The following is a 14,831-nucleotide window of genomic DNA, read 5'->3' as shown; positions in this document are numbered from 1 at the left end:
TTGCTACAATGATGCTGTGGAACAAAGAACCACAGAAACTCTGTGGCACAGGAATAGGACTTCATTTAGCTCAGACATCTGTGGTTGGCTGACAGCCAGGTGATTTAGGCTGGGCTCCTTCACATTCTGTTTGGTTGGGGCAACTCTGTTCCATGAATTTTTCATTTTCTTCTTGGGACTAAAGGACTGGCCAGGCTATATTCTATTCATCATAATGGCAAAAGTCCTGGAGAGCAAGAATAATCCAACAAGGACTCTTAGGGCTTGGGCTGAGAATTGACACACCTTCTGATATAGTTTGGATTTGTGTCCCGCCCAAATCTCATGTCTAGTTGTAATACCCAATGCTAGAAGAGGGACTTGGTGGGAGGTAATTTGATCATGAGTGTGGATTTTCCCCTTGCTGGTCTCAGCTCATAATATTGAGTGAGTTCTCATTAGATCTGCTTGTTCAAAAGTGTGTAGCACCACCCCCTTCTCTCTCTTCTTCCTGTCTGGCCATGTAAAACATGCCTGCTTCCCCTTCCATCATGATTGAACGTTTCCTGAGGTCTCTCCAGCCATGCTTACTGTAAAGCCTGAAGAACTGTGAGCCAATTAAATCTCTTTTATTTATAAATTACCCAGTTTCAGGTATTTTTTGCAGCAGTGCAAGAAAGGACTAATACACAATCCCTTCTGCTATATTCTGTGGACAAAGAAAGTGACATGGACAAGGCCAAAGTCAAGATGTGGGGAAATATACTCTGTACTTATAGTGAGGAATTTCAGGATCACTTAACAAAGGGTATAATTCAGAAAGGGTGAAAAACTAAAACCAAGGATGAAGTCTACCATTACTATTGTAATCAAAGGGTTCCCTGAGGAAATGTATTTGCTCTACCGACTTTGGTTGGGCAGATAAAACAGAAAGAGGAGGTTGATGATATCTCTTTTTTTTTTTTTGGTAATCACTACTGTCATTCCACTAGTGAGACTGTGATGAAAAAACAACTTCTTCAATCCTCCCTCCCCTATGGGCACATGGAGTGAAGAGTAATTTAAAACGAGCAGGCTGCTTGTAGATTTTTCAGAACACCTGCATCTTATTTTAGAAGCAATTGACGCTCTTGGCCTGGTTTGTGCTTGGGCAATTTGGAGTGATTAAAGAATTTTGCATTTTTCAAGTGCTCCTGTGTTCAGATGAACCAAATTGGGATTGAGCACAAATCTTCAGGGTTTTTTTTTTTTTTTTTGGATGCACATTTAATTACTAATCACCTAAGAAAATGTCCAGGATACAAAGTTCCCAATGCCCCAGTTAGAATTCACAGCAGAATAAATTTAGAAGCCTCCCTGGCAAACTCCAACTCATTGCCTTCGTACTTTTCCCCCTTTCCTTTCTTATATTTAACAACAAGTAGTCCTCCCCTCTTTGTTTTGTCATTTTTGCTCACATATTGCAGATTTGAAGGAAGTCAGCTTCAAAGGAATGCTCTTTTAAAGAAAAATGATAATTCTGGTTGGGGACTAGTGTGATGAGATAAAGTAGGGAGAAAAGAAGAGTGGGGAATGAATGTGATTAGAGACAGCCAAGAGATATTTAAACAAAGAGAATATTTTAGAATATGTTAATATATTTCCCCCTTTTATATTTGTTTGTGACCTCCACATTCAACCAGAGGAAGGCTTTGCCTCCAGGAAGGAAGCCATAAAGCAATAGCAGAGAGTGAATGTGCAGCTTTTGATTGTTTTGAAGACTAAAAGGATTTCCCGAATTGCAGAAGCTCCCCTTACATAAGACTCAACCTTGTCTGGCAATAATCATATAATTTTATTCTAAACTCTAGTATAGAGAAGGCCCAGACTTTGAGCATAAGAGAGGTACCATCTGACAAAAAGTGGACATACAAGTCTTCTGCAGAATGGGGGAGGAGAGTGTTTAGGAGATAAGTCTGTGGTGCCACAGGGGACCCCAGCTGTGCAGAGCCACAGTTGCACTGAGGTCAGAGGTCTACTACCTGAATCCTGGATGAGGGGAACTACTCTCAGCCTCAAGTTCAGAAGCGACTACAAAGAGGAACAGCACAAGACCAGGCAGCTCTCCACTGCTTCCAGGAGCATTCAAGCTTCCCCATGCTCCCAGACATGATCATAGGAAAGTGGGAGGGGTGGGGAGACCCCTTAAGAAAAAAGAGAAACAGCCTTGACAAGGAATTTGATGCTTGAGTTGACAGAGCACTAACCTAAAGGAGTGTAAAGAACTAGAAAGCATATTTTAATGCAAAGAGTGTTACATTTTATTGGCATATCCCCTACATATCTTCTTCCAAAATTGAGAAAAAGATGAGATAACAAGAGTTTTAAATTAAGAAAATAAGAGGGGATACATTTTTGTAATCTGCTTTATTGAGTTAAATGTTCTGTCTGCCATTCACCTCAACACTCACACACACACATGCATACACACACACACGCACACATTCATGCACATGTTTCTGAGAATTTAAAAAATGCAAAGAAATCTTTAGAGTTCCATGGTGTGTTAAGTTGGAGCCCTAAATCTTTATGGGCAAGTGAGACCCCAGCTGATATCTGAGTGACAGTAGATATCAAGTATTTGGGCATCTTTTATGTGCCAGGCATTGTACTGGCACTTAATATATTATTTTAAATAACTTTTGCATAAAAACTGTGATTTGGATAGTGGCATTTCAGTTTCCAGATGAGAAACTAGAGGCTCAGAAAAGCTTACTTACAGGCTGGGTGCAGTGGCTCATGCCTGTAATCCCAGCACTTTGGGAGGTCAAGGCGGGTGGATCTCTTGAGGCCAGGAGTTTGAGACCAACCTGGCCAACATGTCCAAAGCCCATCTCTACTAAAAATACAAAAGTTAGCCAGGTGTGGTGTTGCATGCCTGTAATCCCAGTTACTCGGGTGGCTGAGGCGGGACAATCACTTGAACCCAGGAGGCAGAGGTTACAGTGAGCTAAGATTGTGCCACACACTCCAGCCTGGGCAGCAGCGTGAGACTATCTCAAGGAAACAAAACAAAACAAAACAAAACAAAACAACCCATGAAAGGTTTACTTACAAATAACTTGTCCAATGTAACATGACTACTCAGTGACCACACTAGCATTCTAACCCAGACTTAAACCAGACTTAATCCAAAGTTTATGTGCTTTTACATTCTATGTTTGATACTTTCCCAAAACTATGCTTACATATTAAGACTGCAACAGCATGCATTCCCCTTCCCGTTTCCTCCTGCTTCTAGGTCCTGCATTTCTGTTGTTCCTTGCTTTGCTTGCTTCTCTTATAATTGCTTGGAGAATATTTATTTCTAGGCATCAGTGCACCTGCTCTTTACTATCATGTGTGCTCCCCCAAGCTGACCCCTGTGCTCTGCCTGGTCCTTGGCTATGGCAAGGAAGAGGGTAATGAGTCCCCACGTCCATGCACATCCCCTAGAGACACATAGTGCAGCCTCACATTTATGATTGTTACCAAGATCTTGGGCCTAAGGCTTCCCACTTATGTTCTAAAAAATGGCAGTGGTGACCCTGCTGTGGAGCCACCCTCATGTTAGCTGATATTGACTTTGGTAATATGTGACATTTTGGCACAGGAATGCTCTTTAAGTGCTAAATGCTGTGATGCCCAAGTCCCTTCTAGACTATTGTTACTGTTCCTTACAAAGGCTGTGGCCTGGCAGTTTCTGCTATCATATGAGAGCTTTGGAGCTTTCCCTCTTACTGTGTCACTCATTCCCTGAACACACTTTTCCCATCTCAGTTCTGTTTCCTGGAAACTCATGTGGTAGTAAAATCTAAGCATTCAATGAATAAAATGTTATGTACAGTGAATAAAAGCCTCCCTAGAGTGATTAAACTTGGGAGTATTTGAAAATGTTACTTACTCTATAAAATCAAAAGTTTTAAAGAAGAACAGACAATTCAAGAGACAGTTCTCTTCCTCATGTAACCTCTTTAATTTAGGTAGTAGGTCTATAAAGCATTCCTGTACTATTGGGTAAAATAGAGTAATGCTATCTGGATTCTAATTCTTGATGAGATGACTTTTTTCAACTGTGATTCTTCATTACTAGCCTTTCTTTACGGTTCATTTTTCTCTCAAGTTAGCAGTAGATATCACAACAAATGTTAAAAATGTGTACCAGTGTTTCACTTTTCAAGAGGATACTGAGAAGAGATGACATGGCACTGCCTGCAATAGTAGCTCAAGTGGATATAGACACAGTAGGTGCCCAGGAGGTGTCAGTTAAATTAATATTCTAGTTATGAAAGCTTCATTTGAGGCAATTGAAGCCTGAGAAATCATTGACACTGTAGCAGTAAGGCTCTAGGCAGTAGAGGTAACTGTGAGGAAAGGTATTCTGAGAGCCCCCAGCTAAGAGGGGGTTTCAGTCCCAGAGCAGCTTGCAACCCTGCCCTAAGGAGAAATAAAGGGGAGCTGGACATGTGTGTTTGCAGTGTGCCTTTCACAGGAGGTCCTATATTGGTCCTATACAGCAGGTTGGCCACAGGACAGGAGTAAGTTATACAAATGATAATACATTGCTAGTTATATCCATTATAAGTCAGTCGAGATCTGAGATACAGCAATATTTTTCTACATTACAGTAGAAGTTATTCTACTTCTGGGAAGCTTTCCCAAAGAAATAATGAAAATGCAGGCAAAAATTGTATTGATTAAATAGTATCGGTGTATTGATTCTGTCAATGATTTAAACAACCTACTCATAAGACCATAAGGATCTAGTATGCTTTAGGGGTAATATTTTGAGAACTTTATCAACTTATTTAATGGTTATTAGGAGATTGCAATGCTTTTTCTTATGTCAGCTTTGGTACTTCATATTTTCCCACCAATAGTATATTTCATCAAACTTGTCATATTCCTTTATAATTTCTTAAATCTCCTCCATAATGGAAAAATATTCTCCCATAGGATTTTTTTCTCAACATTTTATTGTGAAAATTTTTAAACATTCAGAAAATACTGAAAAAACTTTATGAGAAACAAATATTTACCACCAAGATTCTACCATTTACATTTTACCATGTTTGCTTTATCACATTTCTATCTGTCAATCCACCTTTTTAAAATTAATTTCAAAATAAATTACAGACATGGGGATATAATTTTTTAAAATGTAAATTAATTATCTCTTTGAGCAAAATAATACTCTTGTATTATTACTTGGTATATGAGTGAAGGCCATGGCAAGAAGAGATGGCATGTCAAAGTGGGCAATTTGAGTAGTTTACAAAGATAGGAATGGTGCAGTGTCCATGGGTAAGCACCCTGGGGCCTGGAGGGGCAAAGAAAGAAAGTGTTCATTGGAGCCAGAGACAGAGCTGTGTGGAGGGGCTGCCTGGCAGGGGAAATGCAAGGAGGAAAATGAGAGAATAAACACCAGCATCACCCACCTTTCTTAATCCAGTTCCCTCCTGGTGCTCCCTTTTGGCCAAGCCCAGGTAGAAGGCAGAGCCAAAGGACAAGATCAAACTTCAGGGCAGAGAACCGAATGGAGAAGGGTAGGTAGTGGCCCAGGAGGAGAGAATCTCCCCCATAATTTTGAGTTCTTTAGCTAGAATTAGTTGGATCATCTAAGTAGTACACATTTTAGGTAGAACATAACATGCTCAGCAATAACCTAGATTTGGAAAGCCTTGGAGTAGCTCAAGTGGATATAGACACAGTAGGTGCCCAGGAAGTGTCAGTTAAATTAATATTCTAGTTATGAAAGCTTCACTTGAGGCAATTGAAGCCTGAGAAATCATTGACACTGTAGCAGTAAGGCTCTAGGCAGTAGAGGTAACTATGAGGAAAGGTATTCTGAGAGCCCCCAGCTAAATGGGGGTTTCAGTCCCCTAGCAGCTTGCAACCCTGCCCTAAGCAGAAATAAAGGGGAGCTGGACATGGGTGTTTGCAGTGTGCCTTTCACAGGATACTTCTCTTACCTGGCCAATGGCCTAATGCCTAGTTGTCTGACCCATGGCCAGGAAGTTCCTCACACAGAAAACTTGTATACTAGCAGATGCCCTTGTGGCTCTTGTCTGCCTCATGTTCGGTTTATGCCTGCTTGACCATCACTCTGGTTCTGGAAGCCCAACTTTGTTCTCCTGCTGGAATCCTGGGGAAAACCTGGCATACGTCAGTCCCTCATTCTTTAGATATTCTTTAGATGGAAGACACAAACTAAAACACTTCCACAATGGGAAACAAATTCAAAGATGTTTATGTATAGATACCAGGCAGAGAGGATACAGTGAATCAGGAGGGCAGTCCTCCATCCCAGGGTTACGAGAGGCAGGAATGAAGCATCAGGCAGAGAGAGAGAGAGAGAGTGAGAGAGAAAGAGAGAGAGAGAGAGAATGAAACTAGCAGTATATGTAAGGGATAGGGTGTGAGTCACTTTTAAGTTCATAGGCAAATGCCCAGATGGTCTCTTTAAAGGAAGCTGCATGAAAGTAGGAAGCCAAGTCACTAAGTAGGGTAGATGTCTTTAAGTTCTAATCTCTGGCCACTGGTTTTAGCCATTTGGGTGTAATGTAGATAAAACTGAAAACTTTGAAGAATGACTGAGCCCTGTTGCTGATATAAGTTAAGCTTGTATTCAAAATGGATACCAAGGCAACATAAAATTATAAGAATTCACTACAGAATGAGAGAACAAGAAAACCATGTGGTCGATTGATTATACTGTAAACTTTTGTTTCCAGTGGATCCCCTGTTTCATTAAATTAAAAAACTGGCAAGACCAAATGGCTATCAATAGCATGAATGTGGGATCTCAATGGTGAACATCTGGTCTGCAGCTGGCTGACAGCCTGGCCTGCTGGCCTGCACAGCTGAGAAAGTTTAGTCTGAAAACTTTCTCAAAAGAAGCATTCATGACACCATTTCATTCTACTTGGAAGTCTTAATCAATCTATCCCACACGGAGAGTATGCAAGACACCATTCTAAGTGTTGTGGGGAATACAGGCAGGGCTGCCTGTGAGAAACTTCCAATTGATTAATGGTTATAATGATGCATAAATAACATAATCCTTGCAGGTGTCACTGAGGGATGATTTTATCTTAGGGAGATCTCTACATATGTTCATATTATCACAATTTGTTTCATCTTATTACTGTGGGTCAAGCCAAGGACAAAGAGATAGAGAGGAGGCTCCCACTCTAAAGCATAGTGAAACTTCACATTTGTTTTAGCTGTCCAGCCTTTTCTAAACCTCTTTCTATGGTTAAGAGATTTCTATCGCATGGGTTTTGGGAAGGAACAAATCTTCCTCCCTCCCACTGGTCTCATATTGGTCATGCCAGTGCTAGACTTTGACTCAAAAGCTGGTTAAATGAGACACAAGGGAAAAGGGGCTCTTTCTCTTTGGTGGCAATTGCCATTGGGGCAGTAATTTCTTCACCAGAATTGGTTGAAAAGGGAGATAGCAGTCATTTTCCCTGATTGCTTAGCCTTAGGATTGGTTTCCAAGCCTTCTTAAAGACCCTTCGAAATACTTTAAAAATTTTTTCACTCATAATTAAGATCCTTGATTGATACATAAATTCATGCTTCAAATATTATCATACCCCAACAGATACACATACACAGGATATGGATAATTCCACTGACAATTCCTAAGGCAGACTCTTAAGTGGCTAATAAACACATAAAATGTTCTACTCTATTAATAATCAAATAAGTCTGAACTTAAATAAGATGCACATCTTCAATTATTATGATTGCTTAGGTTTTAAGAATTATGATAGCCATTATTGTTTAGGGTATGGGGGAAAGATGCTCTAAATTCCTTATGATTGCCAATGGAAATAGGAGCTAATGAATATGTAAACCCTCTGTATAGAGGTAGTTGCTCTTTACAATGTTAATTACAATAGTGAAATATGAAAACAAGGAGAACAACCTATAGGTGCAACAATAGAGAAGTGATTACATAAATTATGTTCATGTGACTCAGTAGTGTTCAGCCAGTAACAATGAGCTTTGCAAACAGTATTGAAGGACATAGATCATGAAACAGTACTGTTTTTTTGGTTTTGGGATTTTTTTTTGAGATGGAGTCTCGCTCTGTCACCACGGCTGGAGTGCAGTGGCGTGATCTCAGCTCACTGCAACCTCTGTCTCCCAGGTTCAAGCAATTCTCTGCCTCAGCCTCCCGAGTAGCTGGGATTAGAGGTGCCCATCACCACACCCAGCTAATTTTTGTGTTTTATTTTTGGTAGAGATAGGGTTTCACCACCTTGGTCAGGCTGGTCTTGAAGTCCTGACCTTGTGATCCACCTGCCTTGGCCTCCCAAAGTGCTGGGATTATATGCGTGAGCCACCACGCCTGGCCTAACAGTGCTGTTTAAAAGGAAGAATCCTTAGCTGTAGAGGTAATATGATCCCATTTATGTTAAAACTATTTAAAGGTAATTATATGCACAAAATTAGCAGAAACTAATTTACTAAAATGTACATATCATGTATCTCTGGGTTATGAGTAAATGGGAGGTTTTAAGATTTTTCTTTATTGTTGTTGATATATTCCAAGTGGTCTTCAATAATCAAGTAAAATTCTATCATTAAGGCCACGGCCATCATTTTCTTTCTTACAACTTGTCTAATAGGCCATCTGCTGCAGTTACATATGTGTTTTCTCACCATTTGAATGTTTTGGTATACTCTTGAAATAGTAACATTTCCTAAACAATTGGGTCTCTAAAGTGGACATGTAATCTCCATATTCCTCTGCTGGATCTTAACACTTACTGCATCCAACTGGACAAATCTAGGCTCTGTAGGATTTGAATGGACCTATATTTTGGTATATTTTGGCATTTTTAATACCTAATTAGCAGCAACCCTGAATTCCACTACCTATCAACCCCCATTCTCTTTCCAGTTCTGCCTCAAGTTGGAAAATAATCAGATTTACTCTGAGCACACAGGGCCAATAATACATTTATTTATGCTTAATCATATGTGCCCAGGATTGCAGGAAGATAAATTATTCAGAACATTACTTTCCAGAACTAGTTATACTAGCTAAGACTAAAGATATTGAAATATATGGAATTCCCTTCTTTACTGGAGGAGAGACAGAGAGGTAAAGGGCATATGTATAAAACATATCAGACAAAGCTGACACTTAGTGGGCATAGTGGTGATGAGCAAAGCCAAGCAAATGTGGGCAAGTGGACCCAGGGCCTAGCTATGCAGGGAAGATGAGACAGAAGCCTTAGGAGACCAGAATCTGCAAGAGGAATGGCAGGAACACACACCTGTGAGGAGCCAGCCATGAGATGACATTACACCCGAGAGAGACCATTGGGCCAATTTAGTCAGAGTCTAAGGGGAGATGGGGCAGATGTTATAATCATCATCCTTCATGCTCTTCCTACAGTATGACTTTGACTTCCCTCCCATCAAGGTGTGGGCTGTCGGTAGGCCTGTGATACTATGTGACTTCTGAAGCAAAGATCATGGAAGGAAATAGAGCTTCTGCTTACTTTTCTAGGAGTGTTCACCTTTGGAATTAGCAGCTGTCATACTGCGAGGAAGCCCTAGCAGCCACATGTAAGTTCAGCTTATGGAATTGAATGTAAAATCTCGATGCTCAGCCTGCCCTCTGAAACAGTTTACCAGTGTAAAAGATGTAGGGAAATACTTTCTCATTTCTATACTCAGGTCTGAACCAGAAAACTGAACAGTCATCTCCTTATTGTGTGGGTAGGAATTCACAAAGCAGCCAGTTTATTCTATTTTTGCCATGTTTTCTGTAAATATTTCTAATAAGTTCTATCTATTCATTACCTTTATCCACTCCCTGAACAAGTCCAAACCCTTAGCATCACTCTTACTACATCTATGCTGAGACAGTTTTTCCCTTTCAACAGGCAAAGAATGGGGATAAAGGGAAGCAGGCTGTGCTGGGGAAACTGGAATGATGCAATGGGTTGTTACAGATCAAGTTCTGACAATAAAGCACAGTGAGTGAGGGGGAAAGAATCCAGGTAGTTGGACATGCAGGGAATTTCTGTTAATTCATTCCCTCAAGAGTATTGGAAATATATGCAGTAAGGAGAGAAGAAGATACCAGCGATTCCAGAGGATCTGTACTAAACGAACACCTCTTGGATCCTGGAAATCGTACTAGATGTTCTTCACAAATATGTACTTACCAAGTGCCAAGAACTTCCAAGTTATCTACATGTATTAACTCATTACAATAACTCCATGAGCTAACTAGTTGATTTTTACATATAGGAAATTTTACACATAGAAAATAGGCACAGAAATGTTAAGTACCTTGCCCAAAATTGCTCAACTTGTAAAAATTTGAATTTAGGCAGTCTGGCTTCATGCCCTGTGCTATTGACCTCTATGATATCAGGCTTTAAATGCTTAATTTAATTACAGTTAACTTTGCAGAATTGAGAATAAAAGCAAGGATGCAAACTGAAAATGTTTACTCCATTTCAGTAAGAAATAATGGAAACTCAATCCTCAATTCCCCGTGATTAGTTTTCTGTCCCAATACAAAGCATGTAAATATCCAGAATGTTTTTTTCTTTTAAAGGGAACCAAAATCAAGCTAGTGTCCAGTCTCTGCCACATTAAATGCTAGAGAATAGTGGAACACTCTCTACATAAACTTTAGGCCAGAAAGGTTATGTACTAACAATTTTATGCCTCATCAAGTTGCTTTTATTGATTATTTATTTATTTATTCAATCAATCAACATGTTTATTAAGTGCTTGTTGTGTTAAAGGCAATGAGTGAAAGTAGCTGAAAAATACCCTTAGACATATTTGAACTGCCTTGGGCCACATTCTATCTCTTGACTGCCACATTCTATCTCTTGACTGTTGTGGGTTCTCAAAGGTATGGCATGTTTCTCATAATGAAGTTCAGTAGATTAAGGGATTTCTGTTCCAGTTAACTTTTAGCCTTCAAAAGATTAGACTATGATTAAATGGGTGAGCAGTATAAATTCTGGTAGGCAGAACTGCATAGTAAAGAATAAAAACTCTGGTATCAGAGACAACTGGGTTTGAGTCCTGGGTTTGCTATTTGGATGGAACCTCAGGTAAAACATTTATCTTTTTTAAGCACTGATTTCCTGTTGTGAAGAAGGTTGTAAATAGTGTTGTTGTGAAGATTAAGTGAGATAATATATTTAAATGGTACAGCATGATAGCTGGCATAGAATTACTATTCAATATAAGTTGATGGTGGGTGGTTATGATGATGCAGCAGTCATACATAGTCAGAGGTCAGTATTTTAAATCAATTTTCTAAGGCTTTTAAGCAGGCCTTAAATCTAGTGAATACACATAAATGAAATCAAAACATTGAGTCTATTTTTTGCTTTGTTAGGTGATTTCACAAGTCATCATTTTCTCTCCCTTGATTTTGAAATACAGTTTGAAGTAACTAGTGAGGGAAGCAATAGTTATTAAATAGCAAAGGTATAAACTGGAAGTAGCAGATGAGATAAAACTCATAGCTCACAGTAACTGAACTTTTTGAAGAGTATTAACTTGTGTAGTGTACAAAGTATGCTTAAGTGTCATGTAAGAGCCATGAAGTTTTGAAGAACTTCAAAAGAGAAAGAAGGTTGAATCTAGGGAAGATGCAATGTGGCTACGAATATAGGTTCTATAATTTAAAAATTAAAAATGGAATGGGAGAGAAAATGATAATAGCAACACCTTACCTGATGGCTTTTGTGAATATTTTATGAGCTAATATCTTTTAAAACTATTTGTTTGGCATACAGTAACTAGTAATATGTTAATAATTATTACAATAACAATTTAGCTTCAAGGAGCTCACAATCTGGTGAACACACTGGACTTGAAAGAAGCGATGAAAACATCACATATGAGAACATACAGAGATAGGCCGGGCATGGTGGCTGAGCATTTTGGGAGGCCGAGGCAGGCAGATTATCTGAGGTCAGGAGTTTGAGGCCAGCCTGTCCAACATGGTGAAACCTCATCTCTGCTGAAAAATACAAACGTTAGCTGGGCGTGGTGGCAGGCACCTGTAGTCCCAGCTACTCAGGAGGCTGAGGCAGGAGAATTGCTTGAACCTGGGAGGCAGAGGTTGCAGTGAGCTGAGATCATGCCACTGCACTCCAGCCTGGGCGACAGAGCGAGACTCCATCTCAAAAAAAAAAAAAAGAAAAGAAAAGAACATACAGAGATTCTTGGGCTAATTCATGAAAGAGTGTTTTTAACTGTCTGAGGAACTAAGCAAAATGTTATAATAACCTTAGAAAGTGAGCAGACGTTTGTGTATGCTGTAACTGCAACACAGACTGGGGCTAAAGATGGGACGAGGATGAGGTGTGTGCAGAGTAGTAACCAGAGAAAAGGAAATGGAGGGACAAACTTCTTTTTTCTAACTTTGCCTCTCCATCTTTCTGTTGTTTTCTGCTGCTCACCTTCGCCATGCTTCCCACGTCTTCTAGCAGCTCTATCCAAGGGACATTTGGTTGTGTGTGTTAAGGCCATATTCAGACCACGTTAGGGAGAAATAATCCATGCTCTTTGTAAAGGTTTCATGGCAATACATCCCCTCAATCTCCTCCCTCAATATGAGGCTAAGGAAAGCGGAACAGAGGGGTACATTTTGACCCAGGGATAAAGGGGACAAGGCTGCTACAGTGTGCCAGACTCACACTTCCAGTGCTTGTTATATGGTGTATCATTTCATCCTCACAGCAACCCTGCAAGAGAGATCTCCTTACTCCCACTTAGCACACAAGAAAACTGACGCTCAGGGAGATTTTTAAAAAGCTGGAACTAGGACAATTTCAAACAACAATCTAGAAATAAGGTACTACCTGTTCAAACAGCCTGCTGAATATTTGGGGAGAAAATAACTCCTTTTCACCATGGACATTGTCAACACACGTTACTTCATCTTTTAAAAATGTATCTAAAATGTGTTGAATTGCTTAATAAATACTCACACTTTCAATGTAAACACTCTCTTTTCTATGTGCTCCATATTGCTTTGCCCTCTTTATTTGAGCAACGTACCCTGTGGTGTGTAAATAAGACATGACAGCTCCTATAATATGTGTGGGTGAGGAATGGGTTCGATAAAACAGAAGCATGCATTATTCAAATAGCAAGCCCTGTCCCACTCAGTTTATGCATAAATAACTTGCAGATTCTCTGAATTTCTGCCAGCAACTGCCTCCTCCTCCCCTCCCCACTGCCTTCCAGAAGTCTCTCAGAATCATATCCGGCATGGTGTATAGAGATAGGAGTAATAGGGATAAGATTAGTTTTTTCTGAATTTTAATTATTGTCATTTAGCATTTGCTCAGTGTTTTATGATGAATATCGTTGGGTTTTGCTTATTTTTACTCTGGGCAAATTGAGATGCAGAGATGGTTAAAGGCAGCCCCAGCCCAAGGTACCCTTGCATAATAGTGGAAGGGGTGAGATTAGGAGTAAGCCATTAGAGCACCAGTGTAGGACTCAGGGTATTGATTTTGTGGCTTGTTGTCATATGCCGTATTTGTCTTATGGGTTAATGCCGTGTATTGTTTAGATTTTTCCTATCATGGAACACTTTTCAGTTATATATCTGGTGGAATCAAGTGTTTCATGTTACTTTTAAATATACATTGGTGGTTTAATTTTTTTTAGTGACAATTCAGATGTGAAGAGATATGGCTTTTTTTTTTTTTTTTTTTTTTTTTTTTTTTTACAACAGAATATAACTTGCTTCTGAGCCCACATTTCTGGTTGATGGTGATGGAAACCTTAGCTTGCCTGTTGGAGGTAACTGTCACTTCCAATTCACTGTAGTCTTGTCCAGATTAACACAATCACGTTGGTGTAAATAGTCAATTGAGAATTTAAATAGTTAATTCAAAGTGCAAACTTCTTATCTAAGTGATTCTCCCCTCTCAAGGAATTTCCCCTTCCTGTCCTCTTTCCAGTATGTTATCTGGGTTCAGAGTGGGTACTCGTATAACTACACAACACAGAGGAAGAGAGTCCATTTCTCATGCAGTCATCTGGATCCCCGCTGGCCACCTCTGAAGTAGTTGTTTATATTCACTGTGCTAAGTGCTCTTGGAAATGAATCCAGTTGGTCATTGGTGGAGCTCTAGAACCTGCTGATGGTTCATGGTTCCTGCCAACTTCCTCTCTATGTCCTCCTCTTTCAAGGTGAAGGTTTCTTTTAGCTTATTGGCCCTTTGACCCATTCCCATTCTTTGTAGAAACTTCTGCAAACATTCAGCCACTGGAAAACTGAAACGTGCTTTCTCATCTCTCTCTTCTCCTTCAAGATACCATTCTACTATTTCTGTTTTATTGTGGTAGACAGGTTGACCCAGGCACTCTAAGGCCCAGGCTGGCCCAGGTTGGCCCAGGTTGGCCCAGGCACTCCAAGCCAAAGTCCATCTACAGTTTCTACTCCATCTATTCCTAAAGAAGGAGGCAGAGGGCAGCATATTTCCTTCTTTATTGTTTATAGTTAACTTTGCAGCTGAGGTGATCTCCAGAGACTGATAGATGGGGACTAATTGCTAACTGCAGTCCCAGCTGCAACAGGCATGGAGGAAGATAGGGGTGGTCCATCTCCATGTTCATTACAGTGATAGATCAGCTGTCCCCAACCTTTTTAGCATCAGGGACTGGTTTTGTGGAAGATAATTTTTCCATGGATGTGGGGTGGGGAAGGAAGGAGATGATTTTGGGATGAAACTGTTCCACTTCAGACTCAGATCATCAGGCATTAGATTCTCATAAGGAGTGCATAACCTAGATCCCTTACATGTGCAGCT

General features: G+C 40.0%; 1 protein-coding gene and 1 long non-coding RNA gene across 4 annotated transcripts in view; both read left to right on the top strand.

Annotated features, from left to right (window-relative positions):
• CPNE4 (copine 4) overlaps positions 1–14,831 on the top strand; it is a 505,143-nt gene that overhangs the window by 170,621 nt on the left and 319,691 nt on the right. The window lies entirely within an intron of this gene.
• Positions 958–13,732, top strand: LOC126947262 (uncharacterized). Its single transcript, XR_007722995.1, has 2 exons — positions 958–4,373; positions 5,840–13,732. It is a non-coding gene; the product is annotated as an uncharacterized LOC126947262 (long non-coding RNA).

This window comes from Macaca thibetana, chromosome 2 (assembly GCF_024542745.1).
Source record: "Macaca thibetana thibetana isolate TM-01 chromosome 2, ASM2454274v1, whole genome shotgun sequence".
Taxonomy (NCBI): Eukaryota; Metazoa; Chordata; class Mammalia; order Primates; family Cercopithecidae; genus Macaca; species Macaca thibetana.
This window is presented reverse-complemented; position numbering and strand designations above follow the sequence as displayed.